General features: G+C 41.3%; 1 protein-coding gene and 1 long non-coding RNA gene across 3 annotated transcripts in view; one reads left to right on the top strand and one right to left on the bottom strand.

Moving 5' to 3' along the window:
- The window catches only part of CARMIL1 (capping protein regulator and myosin 1 linker 1), a 128,707-nt gene that overhangs the window by 8,835 nt on the left and 95,242 nt on the right, over positions 1–24,630 (top strand). The gene's annotated exons all lie outside the window — the stretch shown is intronic.
- On the bottom strand, positions 12,744–17,954 carry LOC310848291. The gene is made up of 2 exons (XR_014566280.1): positions 16,448–17,954; positions 12,744–16,246 (listed from the first exon to the last, which is right to left on the bottom strand). It is a non-coding gene; the product is annotated as an uncharacterized lncRNA (long non-coding RNA).

The following is a 24,630-nucleotide window of genomic DNA, read 5'->3' as shown; positions in this document are numbered from 1 at the left end:
CCAGTTTGTTTAATCTCAACTGTTAGCTTCTGACATGGCTTTGGTAAAGACCAGTGTGCTGTTTTTTTACTCCTTGGGGAAAACACTCTTGGTAACTAATTTTCAAAGTCACGATCTATTTAACTCAGGGAAATAAAAATAACCTTAAGTAGAAGTGGGATTTGGTTGTGGAACAAAACCAACATGAATATATTATAAGACAGCTGGAGTTGAGCCACGCAAAGGTTGCTAATGCTAAATGACTTAAATGTTACAGTGAGGCCCCAAATGGAGATTGTGAAAAAGCACTTCCATGCGGTAGTGCTCAATGTTGTTTGGAAGTGTCTTCTAGTAGGTATTAATAGTGCAATTGTATTCAGTGTTTCCATGTCATCCCTGATGACTTGCATGACTATAATGTCACATGTGTGAATGCAGCATTTTCATGCTAGCACCAGCCGGCAAGGACAGCAGACGTTACTGGACTTAATTTGGCTAAATCGCATATGGAAGGACCTTAACACCACAATTCTGATAGAAAGTACTTCTCTGTGGCACTGTTCAAGCTAACAGCCTCCACAACAAGAATATACCATGTTTTAGTCAGCACTCTGATACATATCTTCATCAAAATCTGTAAATGCACCTGTCTTTAAATTAAGGGAAGGATAAGGGACACGGGTGGCACTGTGGGTTAAACCACAGAGCCTAGGACTTGCCGATCAGAAGGTCGGCGGTTTGAATCCCCACGACGGGGTGAGCTCCCGTTGCTTGGTCCCTGCTCCTGCTAACCTAGCAGTTTGAAAGCACGTCAAAGTGCAAGTAGATAAATAGGTACCGCTCTGGCGGGAAGGTAAACAGCGTTTCCGTGTGCTGCTCTTGTTCGCCAGAAGTGGCTTAGTCATGCTGGCCACATGACCCGGAAGCTGTACGCCGGCTCCCTCGGCCAATAAAGCGAGATGAGCGCCGCTACCCCAGAGTCGGCCACGACTGGACCTAATGGTCAGGGGTCCCTTTACCCCTTTACCTTTTAAGAGAATGCTTAGAAATTAAAGCACAAGGATTCAGACCGCTAGGTGTTTGTAGAAAGTTTGGTTGGCAGACTATTAGGTGACTAGTAAATTCATATGGAGCAAGATTCTTCAGGAAGAAATGTTAACTGTTTGGGACATTTGGGAGAACCTTTGAGCTGAAAAAAGTAGAAGCGCAAAGTGAGAAGAAAATCAACAGTGAAGGTTGTCAAAGTCCTTAAAATGCCTTATGAACTTACTGACAATTATGGTCTCTGGCTTAGTGTCTTGTGCATGCTGTCTAGGGAGGCCTGTATCAGTTTGATAAATGTTCATTCTGATTTGATATACTCTGTGAGAGTGATGGATGAATTTAAATGTGGGTACATAGGTGGGAAATACAGCTAAATACTGCCTTGAAGTGGTGTACTCCTCTTTTCAACTACAGTTGGCAGCCTTTTTGATGATCAATGATGTTTAGAGAATACTTTCTCTGCTATTCCACAGTAGAGGACATTCTGTCCAAGTGTTTTAGCATTAGCAACTTGTTTTCTCCCTTTCCTATTTCTGGAAGTTATTTTCAGTTCCTTGCTGTTTTTGTTTGGCCTTGGGTAAATTCTCGAAGTTGACATATCTGTTAGGATTGTGCTGGTCAGCTCAAACTTGAATTGTAACACCACAATCTAGCTTTTATTTTACTGTAATCATTTGGCTTACTTCTTTTTTATTAGAAGAATGTATATACCGCTTAATCAAAGAACCCTTAAATTAGATAACAAATAAAATCAGCAAGATTTAAAGCAGATGTACATAACTTCTTACATGTCCAGATAGGCTTGCTGAAACAAGTTTTTTGCAGGCTTATAAAACAACATAATGAAAGGGTCTGACTAAGGTTGATTGGCAGGGGATTCCCAGAGCATAGGTGATGTCACATTGAAAGCCCAACTTCCTGTAGATTTAGAGCAAACATTCTTATAAGAGTGCAAGTTCAGGAGATTGAAGGGATCGAGTAGACACGGGGGCAAGGCAGTCCATCAGGTAAACTGGTCCCAAGCTGTTAAGGACTTTATACACTAATACTAAGACCTGGAACTTGGTTTGGGAGTGAATTGGCAGTCAGTGCAGAACTTGTGAAGGTGTAATACGCTGGTGCTTTCTTGGCTATTTGGCCATTAACTCAATGCTGCTATTCACTTCATAATTATAATGTGCTTACTTGCTGTTTATTTGTTGATATAATAGCTTTTTAAGAACTGCAGTACTCACCCTGGGCTACTTTCCTCGCTGTCATCAGTTTCCTCTCAGTGCCATGAGTAACTTCTTGCTCCGTGCTCGGCAGGCCTGAGGAAAGCTTTCGGGATTCCTTCCTAGCATGATAACTAATTTTAACATGGTAAAAGGAAATAGAAGCATGCAGATAAGTCAGGAGCAGGACAGAAAACTTATACAAACTTTGTGTGTGTGGAAAATAGCACCCAACGTATCCATATCTTAAAAGTTACTTCTTGTGTATAAAGTCCTGTCGCTTTGGCTTGTTTCAAAACAAACAAGATCTTGCAATACTTGTTGGAAGTCGCACATCATTCCTCTCTTTCGTCCTCTTCAATTCCATATTTATCCCACTCGCACTTAAAACTGTGTCTCTTCTTAGCTATGATCTCCATCTATTCTATAAGTGAATGGCAAGGGAAAACCATATTTGATTATAGAAATGTAAGAAAATTAAAACAATGGATGCAAACAAAATTCTTCTGTGCCTCTCCCTGGCCACAAGTCCTACTTAAATAAATACTTAAGTGTGTTTCAGAAAGTGCCTAACATTGACCTTTAGCAGACTGTCAGCATGGCAGTCTTCCAGAACTGGGGTGAAGCCATACTGTTATAACTTTGTCAGGAAACTACCCTCCATGACCTGTCATTATCATGAGGAGATGCTGAGGAGGAGGAGGGCTTTTAGGTATGAGGGAGAACTGTGGACTGCTTTGTTTTACAAGTGCCATTGAACTTTGCACTTCACTCTTGCTTCCCTCCTCCCATATTAAGAATGAGATGGGTTAGTAGTAGTTCTTCTCTAATTCCAGGAGAAGCATCTTTAACTTATTGACTTTCCTTATGTCCCCCCCCCCCCAAGTTTGTGATGCCACGTTCTTTTGGATAGTTCCCTCCATCTTTTTGCTTTGGTTATTCAGAAATTGAGACAATTGTGGTTACTTGACATTCATCACTTGCTACAGTGAAGTCTCTAAGCGACTTACAGGGTTAAGAGTAAAAAAAAAGCATAGCATGAAATGAAATACATTCCAATAAAAACTCATTTCATTCATCCACAAAAAGAACACAAACGCTAAAAAGAACAACAGGACTTTAGTAGAAAGAACATTCCAATTCAGTAGGCCAACAACCCTCTTATCATACTCCATCAAATGCCTGGGAGACCAATCTGTGAACATTCTTCGTGCCTAGTTGCATCACACCTGTCTTTTATGTAGCAGAAGTGGCTAAGAGACTGAGCAATAAACCAAGAAATCTCTGTTTCAAATCCTTACTCTGCCATGAACTCATGGCCTTAGGCAAGTTGCTCACTCTTAGCTTTCAGGCGCCATCAGAAATAAAATAATAATAGTAGTAGTGTTTGTGGTGTGTGTGTTTGTTTTTTAATTTCTACTTTTAGTAAAACTAGATTTGCCGCCATAAGATAGTGTTAACAGATAAAAGAAGGAATTGCCTTCTGTCCGTGGCAGTATGAAGCAAATTAATCGTTTTATTATTAAAATCTGTATTCTGCATTATCTTTCAACAAATGCATAGCCGCAAACGGTACACAGAATCGCCATAGCAAGAGCGGAAACATCAAAAAGCAATTTGTTAAAAAGTGAAAACAAACCCTAGTGCACCAGGAGGAACCAAGCACAAAGGGCAACTAATCCCAAAAGGTCCTCTTGATGAGCCAGGGTTTGGTTTGTTTTTTAACCTGGCATTCGAAACACACAGTATCTGGGGAGGGCATTCCATACAGTTGGCACAGTAATTGAGAAGGCCATGATCTCATCAGATGTTAGTTGAGGCGTGGAACAATGTACAGGTGGGCTCTTTACGTATTTGGGTCCCAAGGCATTTGCAACTTTAATGCAAGAAAGAAAGAAAAACACAGTAAATTGAGTCCAGATAATCTGTGCAAATTAAACAGTACCTTCTAGTTTTTGGTAGTGACACTTTGTACCATTTGAAGTTTCCAGATAACATTGAAGGCCTTACTTGATTTTCTAGCACAGTACATGTGGGGCATTGATTTAAAAAGACATCTTGCAAAGTCTGTATCATTGCATGAAAGAGATTCATTTTGTAATTTTCCAGTGGATATAGGAGTCTGTGTTACATTGCAGTTTGGGCAAGGTTATGTTTGTTTGAGGTGCGGTTTGGATTTAATTAATAGGTCTAGAGGGGGAAATCGTGCCTTTGTGAGATATTGCAATTGCTGCAACAACTATCTTCTACTTGTAATCCCAAGTCAGCAAGCGGATTTTAAACATGATGCTGGGGCATGCATCTGATGTTGTATCTAAACCGAATTGTCAGCCTGTGTATGTTAGTATGCTGCTGCAGCACTTGCTCTGGATCCTTGAAATGGTATTTGCATTAGGTGACTCTCTTTAGACATGATGTCAGGCATATGTGACTTTGCATGGCTAGTTAGGGCTTTAATGTCCAGCATTTTCCAAGTAAGGAGCCCAGAAAAGGGGAGAACAAGGTGATGCATTGTTTCAGCATCACTTCCCCAAAGCAGTAGAGAGAGCCTTGGTAAAATCATTACTCTGATTAGAAGCTAGATCAGTCATTTACAGAAGAGTTCTCCTCCCCCCACCCCTTTTTCCTCACCTTGGTAATTTCCTGAAATGGCAAGCGCTTCGTTTCTGCAGGCACACTATTTGCAGGTTTCTTTATAAACATCCAAAATGCTCAAGCCATTAAATTGCTTCAGAGAGATCCTATTTCGACAAGCCCTTAATCTTTGGTTCAGGATACATCTGGATCCAGGTTTTAATGGGAATCTTATTTCTATGAAGCCTTTAGATCTATAAAATCAATATATTTCATAAATCTATATGCTGGGTAAGATTTTGGATAAATTATGATGGCAGGCATCTGCCATGGATTGGAGCAGAGCCTGGCTCCCATTCAGAAGTGGTGCTGCCACTGCCCACCACTAAGAAATGTCTCAACTTGAACTGGTCTGCAAACTAGAATTGGGAACTCAAGAAGGTTCCTTTTCTCATGTGACTTGAATAATCTCTGATTCAAAGTGCAAATAGTTGAAGTATGATGGCTGACCAAGCTGTTTCGGATATATAGTAGTTCTTAAAGCAGTTTCATTTCCTCCAGTGTAGTTGCCCCATAGAAATCTGTATGGAGAAAGCATAGCAAACAAAGACCTTGTGAATATGACCTTGAGCTCCTTGGAGGAAGGGCAAGATATAAATGCAACAATAGATAAATAATTGCATATAGGGCATTTAATGACAAGTCTAAAGACCTCACCCTAACATCCTCTTTCAGTATGCCTTCATTTTCTTTCTATGCATATTCTGTCTCTCCCACAACTATTCTGTGTCATTCTGTATCAGTTTGGTGTAGCCACTTTTGAAGTTTGTAGATAAATATGGGGCATATTCCTCCCAAGCTCCATTTCCCAGATTTTTTTCAGCCCTTATATGATTCCATAACTTTCATTTTATAGATACCTCAGGTTTTTATGTGATAAAGGGAAGACTGAAAACTCAGGGTGGGGGGGGGGAGAGGAAGTGAGGGTTTTTAGTTTACAGTGGCAAGAAAATACTTTGTCAATACACATTTCAAAAATGTTATTGACTTCTTTGCATATCAGAATTGATGGGCTTTAAAAAGCATGTGTGTTTTCTTTTTTTGCCATTTATGCTGGTGACCGTTTGGGCTCTGGTTAAAGCTTTGTTGACAGTATTTTGTTTCTGGGTCATGCCCTTGATTTTTAAATTAACATAATAGGAATAAATCATCTAAGGGCGTGTATTTCCTCCAGACATCTGTTTTGAGTAACTGATGTTGAGGGATGGCTTCCCTCTTGAAATATTTGCTCTTAGTATATATGTATGTTGCCATGTATATATTGCTTCATTGGTTTTGTTGAGTGTTGTGGATTACTAAAAAGGTAAAGAACCCCTGACAGTTAAGTCTAGTCATGAACGACTCTGGGGTTGTGGCACTCATCTCGCTTTACTGACTGAGGGAGCCGGCGTACAGTTTCCGGGTCATGTGGCCAGCATGACTAGGCCGCTTCTGGCAAAACCAGAGCAGTGCATGGAAATACCGTTTACCTTCCCACTGGAGCGGTACCTATTTATCTACTTGCACGTTGACATGCTTTCAAGCTGCTAGGTTGGCAGGAGCAGGGACCGAGCAACGGGAGCTCACCCTGGGGCGGGGATTCAAATTGCCCACCTTCTGATTGGCAAGCCCTAGGCTCAGTGCTTTAGACCACAGTGCCACCTGCATCTCTGGATATATTACTAATATTCTCTTATATAATGATGATGATGATGATGATGATATGTAATAGTAATATATATTATTAATATCCTCCTAATAGGAAGGAGATACTTGATGGTCTCTCTAACCTTCTTATGTGTTCTTCCCTTTTTGTATTAACAACTGGGGAGACAACGACTGTCTGCTTACCTAATGCGGTATGGTAAAATAGGTGCTTGATTATCTTTTGATAGAAATATGTACTGGCTTTGAGGAAAAGAGGGGAGGAATGCTGTCCCTAAGTAAGAATTTCTGACATCTCAGTTTCCGTTCAGAAACTTGGCTCTTTTTCTAAAGTACACTTTTGCAGAAACTGATGAAATACAACATGGGCTTGCCAGAGGGATGAGTGTACACACACAGCATTCTGCACCTCCCTGCATTTCTGAAGGGCTACACTGTTAGAACTGACTTTTTCCTAGGGCATAAACAGGAAGGACTGGCTCATGTTTTGTCAGATGTTTGGCAGGAATGAAACAAATGGACTCAATAGTGGTGGTTGTTTTTTGTTTTGTTTTTAATGGCCAAGCCAGAAAAGATCAGCCTTTGAAAACTAGGTATCTCATAAGTGCCAAATAGATGAACCCTATAAAAACTAAACAATGAGCTTTAAAGAAATAAAACTTGCTTAATCTTGATTACCTAGTGTTAACAGTGTGTGCCGAGCATTTGGCACAAATTCTGTTTCTGGAATGTTGGTTTGCAACATTAACATTTCAAATGGTAGGCAGTCGTAGAGGATTTATATCTGGATTATAAAAGTGCCAGCAAAAGGTATTAAGGAAGGTATTCAGGAAGAAAGGATAAAAGGAGTTAAATGATAAATGACTTGTGTATCACTTGTACCAGCAGGTCTTGAATCACTATGAAATTAGATGTGAAAAAGGCACTTGTTGGTTTTTAAGCACAAAACCAATTCAAACAAGTCAGTTTCCTGGGGTAAATGCAGTACCGGTTCCTACTATATGTGGCAAGGAGAGCTTTACCCCACACAAAATGCAGATAGTGTGGCTGAATTTGTTGCCTGTATGTGGTCTGCCATGCTAGTTATCGCTTAATGCTGCAGTCACTTCATGTGTTTATTCACCTTTAATGACTTCAGCTTTAGTGCACATTAAGCTAACCTTGGTTGGTAGGAAATTGCCACGAGGAACACAACAAGGCATTTGCAAACCTCTTAGACAGGATTTCCCAACCTGGTGTCTTAGCTCAGGGTGGTGTGGAAGTTTAGAAGACCAGGGAGGAGTTTGCCATAGTTGGGCTTACCATGTTGTGTAATCCAGGCCAATGTGCCTTTCAGAGTTAGGTTGCTGTACTAATCTTGGGCTCTCCACATTTCCTTTTTCCTATAGAGTAAATTCCCCTGCTTCATCACTTCATACTGTCCAAACTACTGACAGCAGGATGTGCCTTAAATTAAATGTGGTTTCTTTTAAAATTCCTTTTGGCAACCTGACTTCACCTGAGGACTTCATTATGTGGTGATCTAAGCTGCTTATTTGCTGTGGCATGCTCCAGAGGAGCTGCTGACTCAGCTGTGAATGGGGATGATCTAAGCTCTGGAATAGAGTTCTTGAACTCTGTGTAGATTTCTTTTTGACATTGCTACTTTTTGAAAGAGAACGTTGACTTAAGAATAGGATAGAGTTGGTGACATAAACCACAGAACTGACTTGCTTTGAGGGGTTCCTAGGCAGGTTGTCCTCAGACCTGGCTGTTCAGCTATCCTCCCAGTTTTGAGGCAAACGTGGGAAAGCCCAAATGGATCCTTTTTCTTTTTTGAATTATGAAGACATGTGTTGTGTAGTGAAGGAATGACTGAGGAACTGAGGACACCTCTGATATTCATTTCCCCACTCTCACTGGAGTTTTGGCTTTGGCTGCTCATCTAAATGTTAAAAACAAAACAGTTATCAGCCCTGATTGCTTCGCCATTCTGGGCTTCTGTCTTCATCAGTTGTTTTGGACCTCCCTGTGTCTAGGCCTGTAAGTCAAATTCTACTGGCACCAATAATGGCAAAGTATATGTGTATAAATATGAATGAAAACATTGCAGGAAATACATTTCAGGGATATGGTGGTATATTTCAGAAACACAGGCAGTATTTGCTATGAGTAGTGTGCATAAACATGTTTGAAATTGAGTGGGTAACATTCTTAAAAATAACCTAAAGCTACATTTTAATGTGTTTTTAATCTCTTGCAACCTTATTATTTTCTCAGTTGCTGTTGTTTGTAAAGAAAGGATAGGGAAGTTTTGACTTCTGAGGTCAACAATAATAAATATGGCCCAGTAGATCGTTCAGGTTAAAATTTTCCTTGGCACCACCATTAAATTAACATACATGCACAGCAGAGCCATATTTCAAGTTCTGGTTAAAAGCAGACCTTGGTTAGCAGCAGCTGTGATGAACTGGGGTGCCAGAATAACCCCAGACAGTGAGGTAATGTAGAACAGATTTTCTACTGAGAGAGACAGCCATTGCCCGAACAATTAAACATTTTCAAGGAGCATGGAGTGTTGTGTCTGCATGGGCTCCTAATCTCTGTGTTTTGAAGAATTCTACTGACTTGGTGAAGGACAAGTTTGGAGATAAAGGGCCTTTCTTTTTTGAACATACTGTGTGTTGTACCTGAAGAGAAACTGGAAGCAGTGTGGCAGTTGTGAATATTGCCTTTAGTGAAAGGAACATGGGCCATTGCTGCTGCTGCTTTTCCTTCTTCTTTGTTAAATTTACTGTTGCTGTGGATTATTGATACATTTCTGTGATATGTGCTTGATATATCTTTTTAAAAATGTTATTTTAATATTTACTAATAAATACATAAACTCCCAGTTCATAATAAAATATTGTGGTGATGCACCTCAAATTAAAAATTCATTAAAACATCATAAAATCATAAAATGGTTAAGTACAGGATCAAATTTATTTATTTATTCCATTTATATACTGCTGTTTAACAAATGTGCTGATACAGAGCTGGCCAAAAGTCGGGCTGCAGCATACTACACCAGCTGCAAATTCTGAACCAACATCAAGGGTTGAAGGATAGAGCACATTGCAATATTCCAGTCTAGAGATTACCACTGCACCACTGTTGCCAGGCTATTCCTGTTCAGGAACAGCCATCATTGGTATACCAGCAGGAGCAGAAAAAAGCACTCCAGGCTACTATGCCTCCAATGACTACTGATAGGCACTCCCAACAGTTTCAAGTAGATGTACCTGACAAGGCAGTTTCCCAATGCTACCCTCCTCTGTGAACCTGTGATTCTACAGGACCATAGTACTGTGCCACCAATTCTTATCCCACAGAGCTGGTCCAAGAGGACGCCAGGACCAATGGTATGAAAAGTCGCTGAAAAATGGGAGTAAGAGCAACAGGATTTCTCGCCTGATAAAGGACTTCTGTCAGGGCAACCAAGGCTGATTTGGTTCTGAAACCAGACCTGAAGCCATAATGAAATGTGTCAATGCAGTGGTACCTCTACTTACGGACACAATCTGTTCCGGGGTGCCATTCGCACCCCAAAAAAGTCTGTAAGTAGAGCGCTGCTTCTGTGCGTGCGCATGACATGATAGAATGCTCATGCGCATGTGCGAAGCACACAGATCACTCCTGCACATGCACGAAGCAGTGAACCCAGAAGTAAACACTTCCGTGTTTGCCGTGTTCATAATATGAAAAAACACAATGTGAAACAAACGCAACTCGAGGGATGACTGTATTGTCAGTATCTTCCAAGAATTTCTACACTCATATCTTGATTTTCTTGCCCAGAAAATCATAACTGTTTGTTTGTACTAATAAGCTCTGCATATTTAATCATTTGATGATCATGCTGTAAAATGTAGAAATAATGTACCATATAGTAAGTAAGCTTACAATATTTATTTAAATTCATAATCTACTTCTGTATATATTTGGGCATTAATGTCATCCATTTAGATTAATTTAAATTATTTACATTTTGTAATGGTTGCTTCCCACAACAACTAGACATCATTAAAGGCTGACCTAATTGAATAACTAAAGCTACACGAAAACAAAATTTTTGCTAACCAGTTGGGAAAACGCTGAAAGCTTGGTAACAATGTTGCTGGTATTAAAGTGTCATTTCAAAGGCTATTACTTGGCCAGTCAGCACATTCCATTCTGTGGTTTTTGTTCTTTCAGGAACTTCTATTTACACTGCAGCTTCTTGCTTCTTGCAAATAGCCTTGAAAAGAGTGAAGAATTTCACTGTTGTTTTACTGCACTGACCCTTAGTTTAAAAACAGACTTTAAGATATGTATCTTTTTAAGGTCTCTTTGTAAGGAGTCCTTATCTAAGCTTATTATGGGATAATGCCCACTTGTTTTACCAGTTGTTGGGGCTTGTGTATGTTAGCCACTGTATGAGAGGAATAAATACAGTGGTGCTCCGCAAGACGAATGCCTCGCTAAACGAAAAACCCGCAAGACAAAAGGGTTTTCCGATTTTTTAGCGGCTTCGCAAGACGAATTTCCCTATGGGCTTGCTTCGCAAGACAAAAGCCCATAGGGAAATCTCCGGGGACAGTGGGGAAGCGCAGCGCGCCTTCTCCTCTGTTCCCGGACCTCTCCTAAGGCTTGCGGTGGGAGGTCCGGGAACAGAGGGGAAGGCGCGAAGGGCTTCTCCTCTGTTCCCGGGGCTTGCGGTGGGAGGAGGGTTTTTCCTCCCCACCGCCAACATTCAGAACAGCATTCTGAATGTTGGCGGTGGGGAGGAAAGCCCTCCTCCCACTGCAAGCCTTCAGGACAGGTCCGGGAACAGAGGGGAAGGTGCGCAGCGCTTCTCCTCTGTTCCCGGGGCTTGCGGTGGGAGGAGGGTTTTTCCTCCCCACCGCCAACATTCAGAACAGCATTCTGAATGTTGGCGGTGGGGAGGAAAGCCCTCCTCCCACTGCAAGCCTTCAGGACAGGTCCGGGAACAGAGGGGAAGGTGCGCAGCCTGCTGCCCCGCGCGAGGGGCGCTCTTAAGCAGAGCGCCCCTCGCGCGGGGCCGACATTCGCCGCTTGGAGAGCCCTGCGGGGAAGTCCTGCAGGGTTCCCCAAGCTGCGAATGTCTGCGCCGCGCGAGGGGCGCTCTGCTTAAGAGCGCCCCTCGCGCGGGGCAGCAGGCTGCTATCCGCAGCTTGGAGAGCCCTGCGGGGAAGTCCTGCAGGGCTTCCCAAGCTGCGAATGTCTGCCCCTCGCGCGGGGCAGCAGGCTGCTATCCGCAGCTTGGAGAGCCCTCTGGACCTCTTCTGAAGGCGGGTGGGGGGCAAAAGTCTTTGTCCCCCCTGCCTGCCTTCCCGGGGGATTTTAAAATGCTGGCGGGCGGCAGCGCTGCCGCCCGCCAGCATTTTAAGATCGCCCCGGATAGCGGAGAAGTCCTCCGCTGTCCCGGGGTTTTTAAAATGCTGGCGGGCGGCAGCGAAGGCTTCACTGCCGCCCGCCAGCATTTTAAAATCGCCCCAGGACAGTGGAGAAGTCTCCGCTGTCCCGGGAAGGGGGGGGGAAGCAAAGACTTCCCCCCCCCCGTCGGCCTTCAGAAGAGGTCGGGGGACAGACTGTCCCCAAACCTGGTCTGAAGGCGGTTTCCATAGGAACGCATTGATTGATTTTCAATGCATTCCTATGGGAAACCGTGCTTCGCAAGACGAAAAACTCGCAAGACGAAAAGACTTGCGGAATGAATTAATTTCGTCTTGCGAGGCACCACTGTACACCAGACAAGCTTTTCCTGTTTCATAGATGCTGTCACAGGGGAAAGATCCACTGGCTGCATTTCTTCTTGCCATACTACTGTTTTTAGAGGTGCATGGTTGTACCCAGAAGAGGTTAATAACACTCGACTCTGTGCTCCCATATGCAAGTTCATTGGCCTTAGAGTGGTCAAATGGAGAGAGAGAGGGAGAGAGAGAGAGAGATATGGCCCCAGGCTACAAATTTAGGAAGTTATTGCACTTATGAATTGGCAAACTTGTTCACATGACTGCTCAGGATTCATGCAATTAACCGATCACAGACATGGCCATAAAAAATTATTTAAAAGCACCACTTTCCTTTCTCCTCCCTATTCCACCTCTACCCTCTATTGAAACCTTCATTTTGCTCTGCTAGGCTTTTATTAGAGGGCTGAGCTCTCTTTGGATGGATGCAAACCATCATTGAGCTGCAAGCAACTTGGGAGGCTTTGCTTTCTTTTCATTTATTTTCTCCAAATTTTTACCTCTTGACTGAGCATACACACACACACACACACACACTTGTACCTTGGATCTTGAACAGCTTAGTTGCTGAACGTTTCGGCTCCCGAACGATCAAAACCTGGAAGTGAGTGTTCCGGTTTTTCAAACTATTTTTGGAAGCCTAATGTCCGACAGAGCTTCTGCAGCTTCCAATCGGCTGCATGAGCTTCCTGCAGCCAATCAGAAGCTGCGCTTTGGTTTCGGAACATTTTGGAAGTCGGAACGGACTTCCGGAACAGATTCTGTTCGACTTCCAGGGTACGACTGTACACACACACACACACACACACACACACACTAAAATCAAGCATTTGAAACAACAAAACCAATTATAAATAAAATAAGCTACAAAATAAACAAAGTAAAAACGAGCATAAGTATAGCTGCTAAAAAAAACCCTTAATCACCAGCAGAATAATTTGGGGATAAGAATCTGTACGATGACCTCTGTTGGGAACGTGACCCTGCTAATTCGCCTTGATCTCTCGGCAGCTTCTGATACCATCGACCATGACATGGAGTAGCTGTTGGAGCTGGGTGGCACTGCTTTGTGGTGGTTCCAGTCCTACTTTGATGGGTCATTTTCAAAAGGTGATGCTTGGGGAGTGTCCCTTGGCCCCATGGAACCTTCTGAATTCAATCGCTGTCCCTTGAGTCTCCGGTGGCTTCAGCAGCACAGAGTGCCTTCCATCGGCTTCTGCTGTTGGCCCTCCCTCCCATATCAGATCCACAAGCAGAACAAAACGTGCCAAAATATGCCTAGTGTGCAGGCACAAATTATAATGGACTTGCAGCCGAATCCAGGTTTACTGAATTAGCACCTGGTCTCACTGCTGTCAGAGAGACTTATTTTCAAGTCAGGATGCCAAGGATAGCAGCCTCAAAATTATGTTTCTAAAATGTGCATTTCTACAACAGCTGAGATTCGGTAATATATTCCAGCAGCAACAACAAAACATAAAATAAGTGTTACAGTCCATATGTTGATGGAATACAAACACTGAGTATTGCCTGCATATTTTAACAAAATATTTATCTGCCAGTTACTTGCCCGCATTCTGTCACAGAACTTAAGATGGGGTTCTGCTGATAGGAGCATGTTTGATTCTCCTTGACTCAGGGGTTCTTAGCAGTAGGAAGTGGGTTTAGATACTAGCCCAATTGTGACATTGCACGCATCTCTTTACTTTCTCCTGTGTAAAGAATGTATGCAACCATTCATGTATGGGGAAAAGCAAAAGTGCTGCCATTGAAGCAATGTTTCCAGTGAGTAACCTGAGCCTGCTAGATGTTCATGAGCAAACTGGATGTGATCTCAGGAAACACATCAGATAAAATAATAATAGTAGTGGCTGGGGAGCTTGTCAGGATTGTGGCTGGGGAGGGAGGGTTAAACCTGGTCTCCCTGTGTGTTGTGGGGTTTTTTTTTGGGGGGGGGGAGATCCTCCTGCTCTTTAATTAAAGGACCACAGTGGGCTTTCTGATTATGCATTTTTGTCACATCTAGTTTGTCCTGTGCGGGAACAGATTCATATTCTGCTCAGTGACATACCTCATTGTGACATACCTTTAAAAAGCTTTGGGTTGTAGCCAACAAAGTTTTACCCAGGTCAATTAATTTTAATGTATCTATTCTAAGTTGGCCATGGCCATTAATTTTAATGAGTCTACTCTGAGTAGGCCTAGCATTGGGTGCATACTTGCTTCCTGCCACCTCGATGGATAGCTTTTCACTATATAACATTTGAAAGACTAAAAAATGATAGAAACTCAAGGTACAGTAAACTTGAGTGCTTTGCTGTGGGATGTTGTGACTGGCAACTACTGCTTCTGCCCATTAGAAGTGGATTATAGGCCTGTTAATTGTAAGCCAGTTAAAAGAGTAATGAAATTCCCAGTCTAATTACTCTAAAGCAACTCCAGGGGTATTAGGAATAGGATTGCAGCCTGTATTTATGATGATTTAATCATTCCTAGTTATGCTGCTTGCTTTACATTTTTCTTTTTAGAATTTATTATTTTTCATTGTGCAGAGTTTCAAATTATAATTTGTCATGAAAACATGTAGTATTCTCTCTCTCTCTCTCTGCAAGGTACATGTGCACATTACTTCAGAAAATAATTTGAAGTATATACTGTACTTTGAGCATGTTCACAAAGGCAAGCAAACAAAAGATGAGAGAATATTTGCCTTTTTACTCAAGTGGAAAGTAAACAAGTTGAAGAGTTATAGCCAATTATTGCAATAAGTTTGCTCTGTGTATGGTTTAATTTAGGCATGGCCACATGCTATTGAGTTATATTTTGTAAATAAAATTGATTTATCTAGGCTGATAGTAAAGGATTTTAAAAAAGGGAACAAACATCTATTTCATGTTTGTTCCTACTTTAACATTTCAAGACTTGTTATAATTTTCAACATTCCTACTGTCATCACACACACATTTTTGTGTGTGTGGGAATTCGTGATGAGCTGTCATTTGCTTAACAAAGCTTGAAGGAATAATATATTTTGGGAAGCCATTTAATTTGGTGATTCCATGGGCATTGCATTTCCAATAATCCAAATGTCAGTTCCTCTGTGTGCAGGTTGTATTCTTCAATCACCAACCCTGAGGTAACCCTATATGCTTAGATTGAGATACTCCAGATAAAATGGCTTAGGCCGGACTGGCGCTTATAAGAGCCTGTGGATGAAGGTATTAAGTTTGCAGGCCTGGCCGCTGCTGGTCATTGGAGCTCCCATGCTACTTTTAGAAACGAGTAATGGTATACTTTTGCTCACTTAGTGACATTTTGTTTATAACTAGTTTCTTCAAGCATTTACTTCCACTTTGAAAGTGAACAAAGCAACTTTTTATGTAGATAGGTTGCATTCCTTTTATTTAATATTTGAAATTAAAAGGAACACTTTTTCAGTGCAGTTTATTCTAAGCCTCCTTAGAAAACCTGTAAACCCTGACTCTTTTCCCTCTCTCTCTCTCTCTCTCTCTCTCTCTCTCTCTCTCTCTCTAACAAAAATGTATGGAACTTGACCCATCAGTCCAGGTAACACACTAGCATATACTCTGTGAGCAATAGAACATCCTGCATTGTAGGTTTCTTCCTAGCTCAGTGAGAGCATGAGACTCTTTATACAAGGTTTTGGGTTCAATCTCCACATTGGGCAACAGATTCCTGTATTGCAGGGGGTTGGACTAGATGACCCTCGTGGTCCCTTCCAACTCTACAGCTCTAGAATTCTATAATCTTAAGGGCTACCAGAGCCAAAATAAGGGCATTGACTAATTCTGTTTTACAGCAGATAAAGTTAATTTTCGGTTACACTATAACCCTTCCTATAAACATTGTGGGTAACTTTGAAAGGACTATTTTAGTTTTAAGAAAGGAGATCCTTGGATTAGGCTTATGATAGTTAAACAAACTACAGCAGTGTATCTGAAGAAGTGTGCATGCACACGGAAGCTCATACCAAGAACTGACTTAGTTGGTCTTTAAGGTGCTACTGGAAGGAATTTTTTTTTGTTTTGACTATGGCAGACCAACATGGCTACCTATCTGTAACTGAAACTACAAAAGAGTTACAGATATATTTAGAAAATGAATGATTTGGAAGAATGCCTTTCCGTGAGGAATAACTCAGTAAATAATAGCATGAGCTGAGTACTGTTCATATATTAACATGCAAAAGCTTTCTTGGAAGCCTGCATGTCTCAGCTGAGTGCCTGGGAAGCAGAACCAGGCAAGACGCTCTCTCATATTTTCTGTCAACCGTACTATTGCAGTTGAGATTAAGCTGTAAGGAGGAATCCTTTTTAAATGAGTAAGTGTGAGATGCAATAATACAGATGCATTAACCATTATGAATACTTACAAAGCCATGTAGAAAACAAAGCCTGGTGCGTGCAACTCATAGTCGTTGAAAGTTATGCAAAAGAATAAAGGCTTTTATTATTTTTATCACTGTATCTGTTACTGAGACTGTGCCTGGCATAGCAGGAAACACATTTTCAGATTTTCCTACTAGTCACTCTTGAATTATATTAGGGTTCCTTCACATTTTTAAAAAAACTGCTATTTTGGAATGGACACATTTTCAACTTCATTTTATTTGGAGACTTGATATAGAAAACATATTTGCTTCATTCAGTGGTGTGTGTGGCCCCCCCCAAAAAACCTATGATTTGTCAAAAACAAATGTTCACTTGAACCCCCTGACAATTAAAGTCCATAAACATTTACAAAGAAGACCCTAGTGTGCATGTGTAGGCACAGCCAGCCCACCCATGAAGTGGGGTGAAGTAGCTGTCTCAGGTGGTGGAAGTCGAAGAGGTGGCTTCCCCAAAGGCACCCCTTCCAGGGAGATATCACATGTCATTCCTCTCCTGCCCCCACTATGGTGAGTATTCCAAAATATTGTAAAAGCCTCATCATTTTATTCCAGGCTGTATGATTTTTAGCTGTTGGTTCAACAGTTGCTGGGCTGGGGGAGGGGAGAGAATATTGGTTTTATTTGGAAGTAATCCCCTGTGTCTGCAGGGAAAAATGTTTGAGAAAGTGACTTAATGTGCCCTGTTAATTCAGAAACCAGATGGTCAATTCTTAAAGAAGAATACAAATGTGAGTGCTGGAAAACAGCATTTCTAAATGTGTGCATGAATCTGTGCTTGATGAACTGTTAACTAAGTTGTTGTAAATGTCAGGCTAAGACATGTTCATTATTACTGTCATAATTGCCTGGTGTAGCTCTATTAAGAACCGGGTCTTGCATTAAAGAGCAGTAGCTAACTGATTGGATAGTATTAAAAGAGGAGGTTTTAGGCCTAGTCTGGGTCTTTGTGAGAGGCTTTTGGCTCTTGAGAAGGTGACCTCTTATTCATTCCCAAGACCCTCATGACCAACTAATGTGAAAGGGAAGAAGGAGCGCTCTCTAGGCATAGGAGCTTAAAGTTTCTGCCATTACAAAGAAGAAGAAGAAGAAGAAGACCACAACCCAAAATTGCACAGAAAGTTAGGGGTTGCCAACCTTTTTAGAGCAGGGGCACATTTTGAATTTTGAGAGAGTGCTGTGGGCACCTGTCACAAAAGACTGCCATGTCAGGTGTAGTATAACACAACATGACTACCAGGTATAGTAATTTCTGCCGCCCCCACCCCCGGTTCAGCGGTGTTCTTTTCATGGGAAGTAAGCTGTATCCTACTTGTAGAGATCACACAAATTGATTTCTCTCTCTCTCTCTCTCTCTCTCTTTCTCTCTCTCTCTCTCTCTCTCTCTCTCACACACACACACACACACACACACAGCAAACAGGAACCTTACATTATGAATTGCCACTGCAGATATATGGGAGGTTATAACCATGCTTGGTTCTGATATGTGCAGAATGGTGGGAGGCTGCCCACATCCACATGACTTAATGCTTCTTATAGGATGACTGTGAAGATACCTGAATTCCATAGTGTTTTGTGTATGCTTTTTCCTACTTATTGCCTGTTAGATTTAGATTATAAAACTGCTCACATACATTAATTTTGGGGCGAGGCCGCAGTTTGCTTCTGGTAAAAGGCATAACTGAATCCTGTCCTGAATTGGTTACAGGGGCTGAGTTGTTTTCTCCCCCCCACCCAGCAATTTGTTTGCTTGCTTTAGTTAGTTAGTTAGTAGGTCTCTGGTGCAAGTAAGAGAGTTATATTTCAAGTGTCTGGTCCTTCTACAGATACCTTCCTGCCCGGAGTGGCTGGGGCAACCCAGTCAGATGGGCGGGGTACAAATAAAATTATTAATTAAGCCTATAGCACCACAGCAGTGGAAGGCAGGTAGAATGGACCTCAGTGCTGGGGAGGGAGCAACCAGGTTCATATGCTGCTTAAATTGTGCAAGTTTAAGTTTTAAGGTGCAGCATGACTGCCAGATCTGTTTGCTGGGGGCAGCCCACTTTCCCAGTTTCTTTCAAACTGGCAAATTCAGGTTAAAGGAGGTGATGGATGCTTGCCTGGGATCCTGGAGTCAGAGTAGACAATATGGGGTAAAGGCACAAATAATCTGATCTAGCATAAGACACCTTATTATCTTTGCTCTGCCTCTCAAGCTCTTTTTGAATTTGATGGGCATTCAGATTCCAGGCCTGTGTGGCTAGTGTTGCGGTGGAATAGGATACAAAGTAGAGAAAAGGAGCAGGCCTCTTATTTTTGTTTTTGAAGTAAACCTTAGTTGTTTATTTTCAAATAGTTTATTTTCAGACAAGATACTTCCCAAAGTGGTGTACAAAATGTACACAAATAAAACATAATGCACTTTTAAAAACAGACATTTTATTACATTCTATCTAGTACAAAATACTGTTAAAGCCAGTATAAACTAACATGGCCATGCTAAAAGCCTAGGCACACCCACAGACTATTAAAAGCAGCAATGAAAGGATGCATCTTTAAGACCTATTTAAGGGTGTTGATGGTTGGGGCCTACTTAACCTTATAGAGAATCAAGTTTTACATCTGAAGGGCATCTGAAGCAGATGGGCAAATTGATATGAATACAAGCAGTTCTTTATCAAGTAACCTGGTCTCCAAAAATTAGGGGCTTAAAACATCACCACAAGCACTTCAAATTCAGTACTGAAGTATACTGGTAATCGGTGGAACTGGTACAGTAAAGGTGTACTGTAATATGCTCAGACCACCTGGCTCCAACCAGCAGCCAGGTGGCTGCATTTTGTTCCAGTTGAAGTTTCTGAGCTGTCTTTAATTGCAGCCCTGGGCAAGAGCACATTCCAACTGGATGCCCCTAGTACAAAGTCCATTCTCTCCAGACAGGATTGCAGCTGGCAAGCTGGCAAACTAGCCAAATCTGGTAAGAAACACCCTAAACCAGCGCCACTGCCTGAGCATCTCCACTTAGCATTGAGAGGAACTGACAGTTTTTCCACCTACAACTTATCTGAATTAAGCTTGTTGCCTTATCCAGCCCAAACCTTCAGCCACAGGCTCTGGGCATTTTCTGTAGTTGCATTTTGGTTGAATAAAATCACAACGATCACTGCAGGGAACCCTGCATGTTTGTTACTGCTCTTGGTGCAGCCCATTTCACAGGCCAGCATGCGGAGAGCATTTTGTGTAGAAACTCTGCAGACTGTTCTGTCACTGTCAGGCTGCTGATTTAGCATATCCAATGATTTATTTTTCAGCAGTGAAAATTCCGCTGTAATTCTCTGGCAGGTTGGCAAGGGGTAATAGATCACTTTCTCATTCTTTTTATTGTTTTCATCCAAATGCAGAAAACATCACTGCTCTTTCCTACTTGGACACTGCAGGCAAAAGAGGCAAGCCCGCCTTACAGAATGAAGGACCATTCATAAGCAACCGTATGGTATTTTTCATACTGTGAGAAAGGTTTGAGGCATGCACAAATAAATGACGTTATTTGGTAGCATGGCTTTGTCATTTGTGCAAGTGAGTTTGTGGTTTCTCTTCTGAGTATGTTGTAGCTTTCAGTGCTTTTGAAAGCTAATGAGCTCCACCGCCCACTACAGTGCTGTGTGTTATGCATGGAATTTTGAGCTAGCCTGTGTTGAAGACAGGCCAGGTCTAAGCAGCCTTTGCTGCAAGATCAAGCCCAGTTCTCATAATCAACAGTCACCAAAGGTGGTTCTGAACTCACAACCAAATATTGCTAGAATTGGCACAGGCAGGCTGAGAAGACTTGCCCGTTGCATCAGGATATAGGAGCCAAGATTCAAAGGTCACATTTGGTAATCTGTTGGTAGGAAAGGCCAGTAGGTCAATTAGTGACAGCGAAAGGGCTTAGGCCCAAGCCTGTAACTGTAGATTGTGCTTTTACTTCCCAGTCATGGGAAACAGCTACACTGAGGATAATCAGTACGATATTACAGTATAATCTGTAGTACTAGGTAATTTCTCAGTGGGTAAATTAAACATCTACTCGGATTTCTTCTGTTTGAAATTAATTTTAGAAGAGGTAAACTGTGGCTGTCCTACTTTACAAATGTTGCAATCCTACACACTTGAGCTTACTTCTGAGTAAACACATATAATATCAAACTTTCACAGCACAATTCTAAGGAAGATATACAGCTCAGTCCTATACTTCAGCGACTTGGAAGTAAGTCCCATTCACTTTGATGGGGTGCTTATTGGTACTGTAAGTGTATAGGATTCAAGCCGTAGTTGATTAAAACACCAGGCACTATTCGAGCAAGTTGAAAAGTTTAATAAAATGTTTGGTGTCTTTTAATTTCCAAGCTTCAATCGTTATTGATTTATGTGCCATTTCAGAAATATTTCTCAATGGTAATAATAGTAGTTAACAAAATTGAGGATTTTCTGTGAGATAACACACTGCCAGTACATTTTTAAGTCAGCTTGCAATCAGCAAGGTGGAAAGTGAGCCTTTTAGAAACAATGCAGAGCTGAACATTTTATGGTATTAATAATTCTTTTTGCATAAGATGTTTTTGGAAAGTGTCTTGGCAAGTTCTTCCGTGCTCTAATTACATAGCAATGCTTTCATTTTAATCAGTCTGAATAGACAAATCCACATCTGGTTTCATGGCAGGTTTGTAGCAGCATGTCAGCTAGTTCATTTTGTAAGGTTTTGTCTCCATGAGCCTGTGGGATAGCTCAGTTGGTAGAGCATGAGACTTTATATCACAGGGTCGTGGGTTCGAGCTCCGCGTTGGGCAAAAAGATTCCTGCATTGCAGGGGGCTGGACTACATGACCCTTGTGGTCGCTTCAAAATCTACAATTCTATGATTCAGCATTGAACTCCTGTTATTGATGAAGACTGTTTGCTGATGTTGTATTTGCATGAAAGACTTCAACAGTTGTACTCCCTTCTGCACACTGTAGGAAGCTCTGTATCCCACCATGCTCAAATAATATACAATTCCCCCCAGTTCAAAGGCTGCTATCCTCTTTCGTTTCCCTGAATGCTTCAGAGGGGTTGTTTTATACCAGAAGTGCTATAACCTAGATATAGATTATCACCAAAGGGAGAACTAGGCCAGTGATTTTGTTTTCTTAGGAACGAGAGAGCTAGCATCCTCTTCGAAAGCAGGTGTGTCAGAAAAGCTGTTGCTCCATTATAAGAAACTGTAGATTGTTCTGTCTCCAGCATTATCTGTGTGCTGTAAAATCAACATCATGTGATGCAGCAAGGCAGCGGGGCTTAATCTCATAAATTTCTGATTAGTTAAGCCTTTGTGTGAACCAGCCTGGATAAAGTGTGTTTGGATCACTGACTCTCATTGGACACAATGGAAGAACAAACATGTGTTTCCACACAGAGGCTGGATTTGAAAGCGTAATAAATTTGTGGGGGCTAAATTTTAGAAATATACATCCCTGCCCCCCAGATCTACATTTGTAGTGTAGAGTCAGTACAAATACTGACTCATCTCTGGCAGTTAAGATCCTGGACTTTGGCCAGACAAAGGATATTGCAAAGGAGTGCCTATATCCCTGAATGCATCACTCTAACTCTAGGAAGAATTTCCTGTTGTAGTTAATATTTTCCCCCTGAAACTGAAATGCAAATTGTTGAAAGATCTATTTACATATACATTTGAATAGTGTTTCAGAATTCAGCAGTGAAAGCATTGCCTGAAAGTTGCATTTGGCAGTGTTCTTGTTTCAAGACTACATATAGCAAAGATAATACCTTGAATGGAATTTTATCTGTTTTGCATTGCACACTCAGGACCCTGTAATTATCTTTGCCAAGAGAATTGAGTTCAATGTGCACCTTTAATTTAAATAAAACAGATTTAATGAGAAGGGTTTTCTAATCATAGATGGTTACTTGCAACCAATTTGCTGTATATTTTGCAGCATTTCACTGAAGGAACTCCATCTCCCATGTGTACCTCCCACTATTTATTGAGATCTTCGGTCAAATCCCTTCTGCAAAAATTCATCCTGTGGCAACTGCGGGGGGGGGGGGGATTCTCTGTGGTACCCCATTTATGGAACCACCCCTCCTCTGAAATGCAACAAGCATCTACTCCGAGTCCTTTGACACTTGCTAAAGACTACTAGATACATTCTTTTTGTTGTAGTTTAATGCATTTATTTTATTGATAATATGTTTATTTTGCAGTGAAGCACCTTGGAATCTCTGATGAAAGGCAGTATAGAACTGTTTTGAATAAAACAAATGAGCATTAAAATGTAATGTTTCTTAAAATGTTCTATGGCTGGAATTCTGCTCTCAGAATATTTGAGTGCAGCCTGTGGTCATTTGCTCTAGGAATTAGCATTTGGAACTGCTTCTGTCAGTTTTGTGAGAAAACCCCAAAGCTGACCTAAACATTTTGTGATTTGAAATACTGTGGTTGCTCCCACAGCATTTAGAATTAAGATGAAGTTTGGCCATTGTACGTTTTAGGAATGGAAAAATTGTAGGTTGATTTGTAAAAGTAACTATTTCAAGTTTTCAACAGTAACTGACAGCTGCTGGTGGAAATATATTTTTAGCACCTGTCAAGTGCTGGCATCTTGATGTCCTTCTTCCCAGTTAGTACCATTGACTGACCTGAGTCACTTGGCTCTATTTATATCATATAGATTGAAGCCCCATAGGCATCTTTGACATTATATTCTGGGTGGTCCTCCCATTCTGCTTTTGATATTTTATTAAATAAATGCCCCTGAATAAAATAGCTACAGTGACATCACTGTCATTTCCTTTAAATGTATTTCTTCAACTGTTCAATAATCTCCTGGGCAGGGCTATTTTTGAAACAAGTTGTGCAGTAATATTATATTTCTCTTATTTGAACAATTATGTAAGCCAAGTGAAGTGGCCTGTGAGAGAAGTGAAATCAACCTAAAGGGTTTGAATGCCTTGGGGAGTCCAGAGTTATACTTGTTCATGTAAATAAAGAAAGCAATACTAGTTGGATGCAAGAGAGTCCTTGTGATTGTATTTGGAACACCAATGCATGATATGTATCAATGCCTTAAGAACCTTTTATATTTAAATCTTAGCCCATCTTTATGAATAACCAGTTTTTCACCTAGAATTTTCTTTTCAAACAAAAATGCTCCTGAAACACATCTGAGAATACTGTGAGATGTTTTCACTGGAGTGCAGTTCTCTGCTGGCTTTTATCTCATCCCCTCCTCTACATTTCGAAGTACTATTTCCGGTGTCATTCCAAGAATCCAGGGGAAAGCCAAAGAAACGGATAAGCCAGTATCTTAGTTTGCAGTACATCCACATTGTTTTGATATGCAGAAACTTGCTGAATTCCACAAGAAGGAAATGGTTCATGCTACAGTTGTGGCTTGTTTAGTTTGTGGTGAGGTACTGAGGCTCTGCACATTAATTCTTTACCCCATAGGTCCCCTCTTCTCTCTTCCACCTTAAATCCCCTCTTATGGCTTCATATATGATCCCTCTTTGCATTCTGACACTTGTAACCAGTGCCATAACCAGTTTCTAGAAAAAGAGGTGCTGGAACTCACCATGAACACCTCCCTCATTCTCTTAGAATGGCAATGGCGCCCACCTGAAAGGAGCCAGAATTGAGTTCAGCAAGTTCCAGCTAAAAAAAAGAGCTGCTCATAATTTTTCCTGGAGCTTGATGCTCAACTCCTGCTTTCTCATCTCCCTGTGAAGAATTTCAGCAGGAAGGACGTCAGCCCAAGAAATCATTTTAATTATGATTCATAACTGAAAGAATGTGTTTTTGGTTAGGTTTAAGAATCTCATGGGAACCTCATTAAATTTGATACTGCTTGTTTAAAATTTGTGTCATCCAGGCAGCCTTTGTGGTAGAGAATAAGAATGTAAATAACAT

The sequence above is a fragment of the Podarcis gaigeae genome (assembly GCF_964106915.1).
Source record: "Podarcis gaigeae genome assembly, chromosome: 7".
Lineage (NCBI taxonomy): Eukaryota > Metazoa > Chordata > Lepidosauria > Squamata > Lacertidae > Podarcis > Podarcis gaigeae.
The sequence above is the reverse complement of the archived record's forward strand: the minus strand, read 5'-3'. Positions and strand labels throughout refer to the sequence as shown.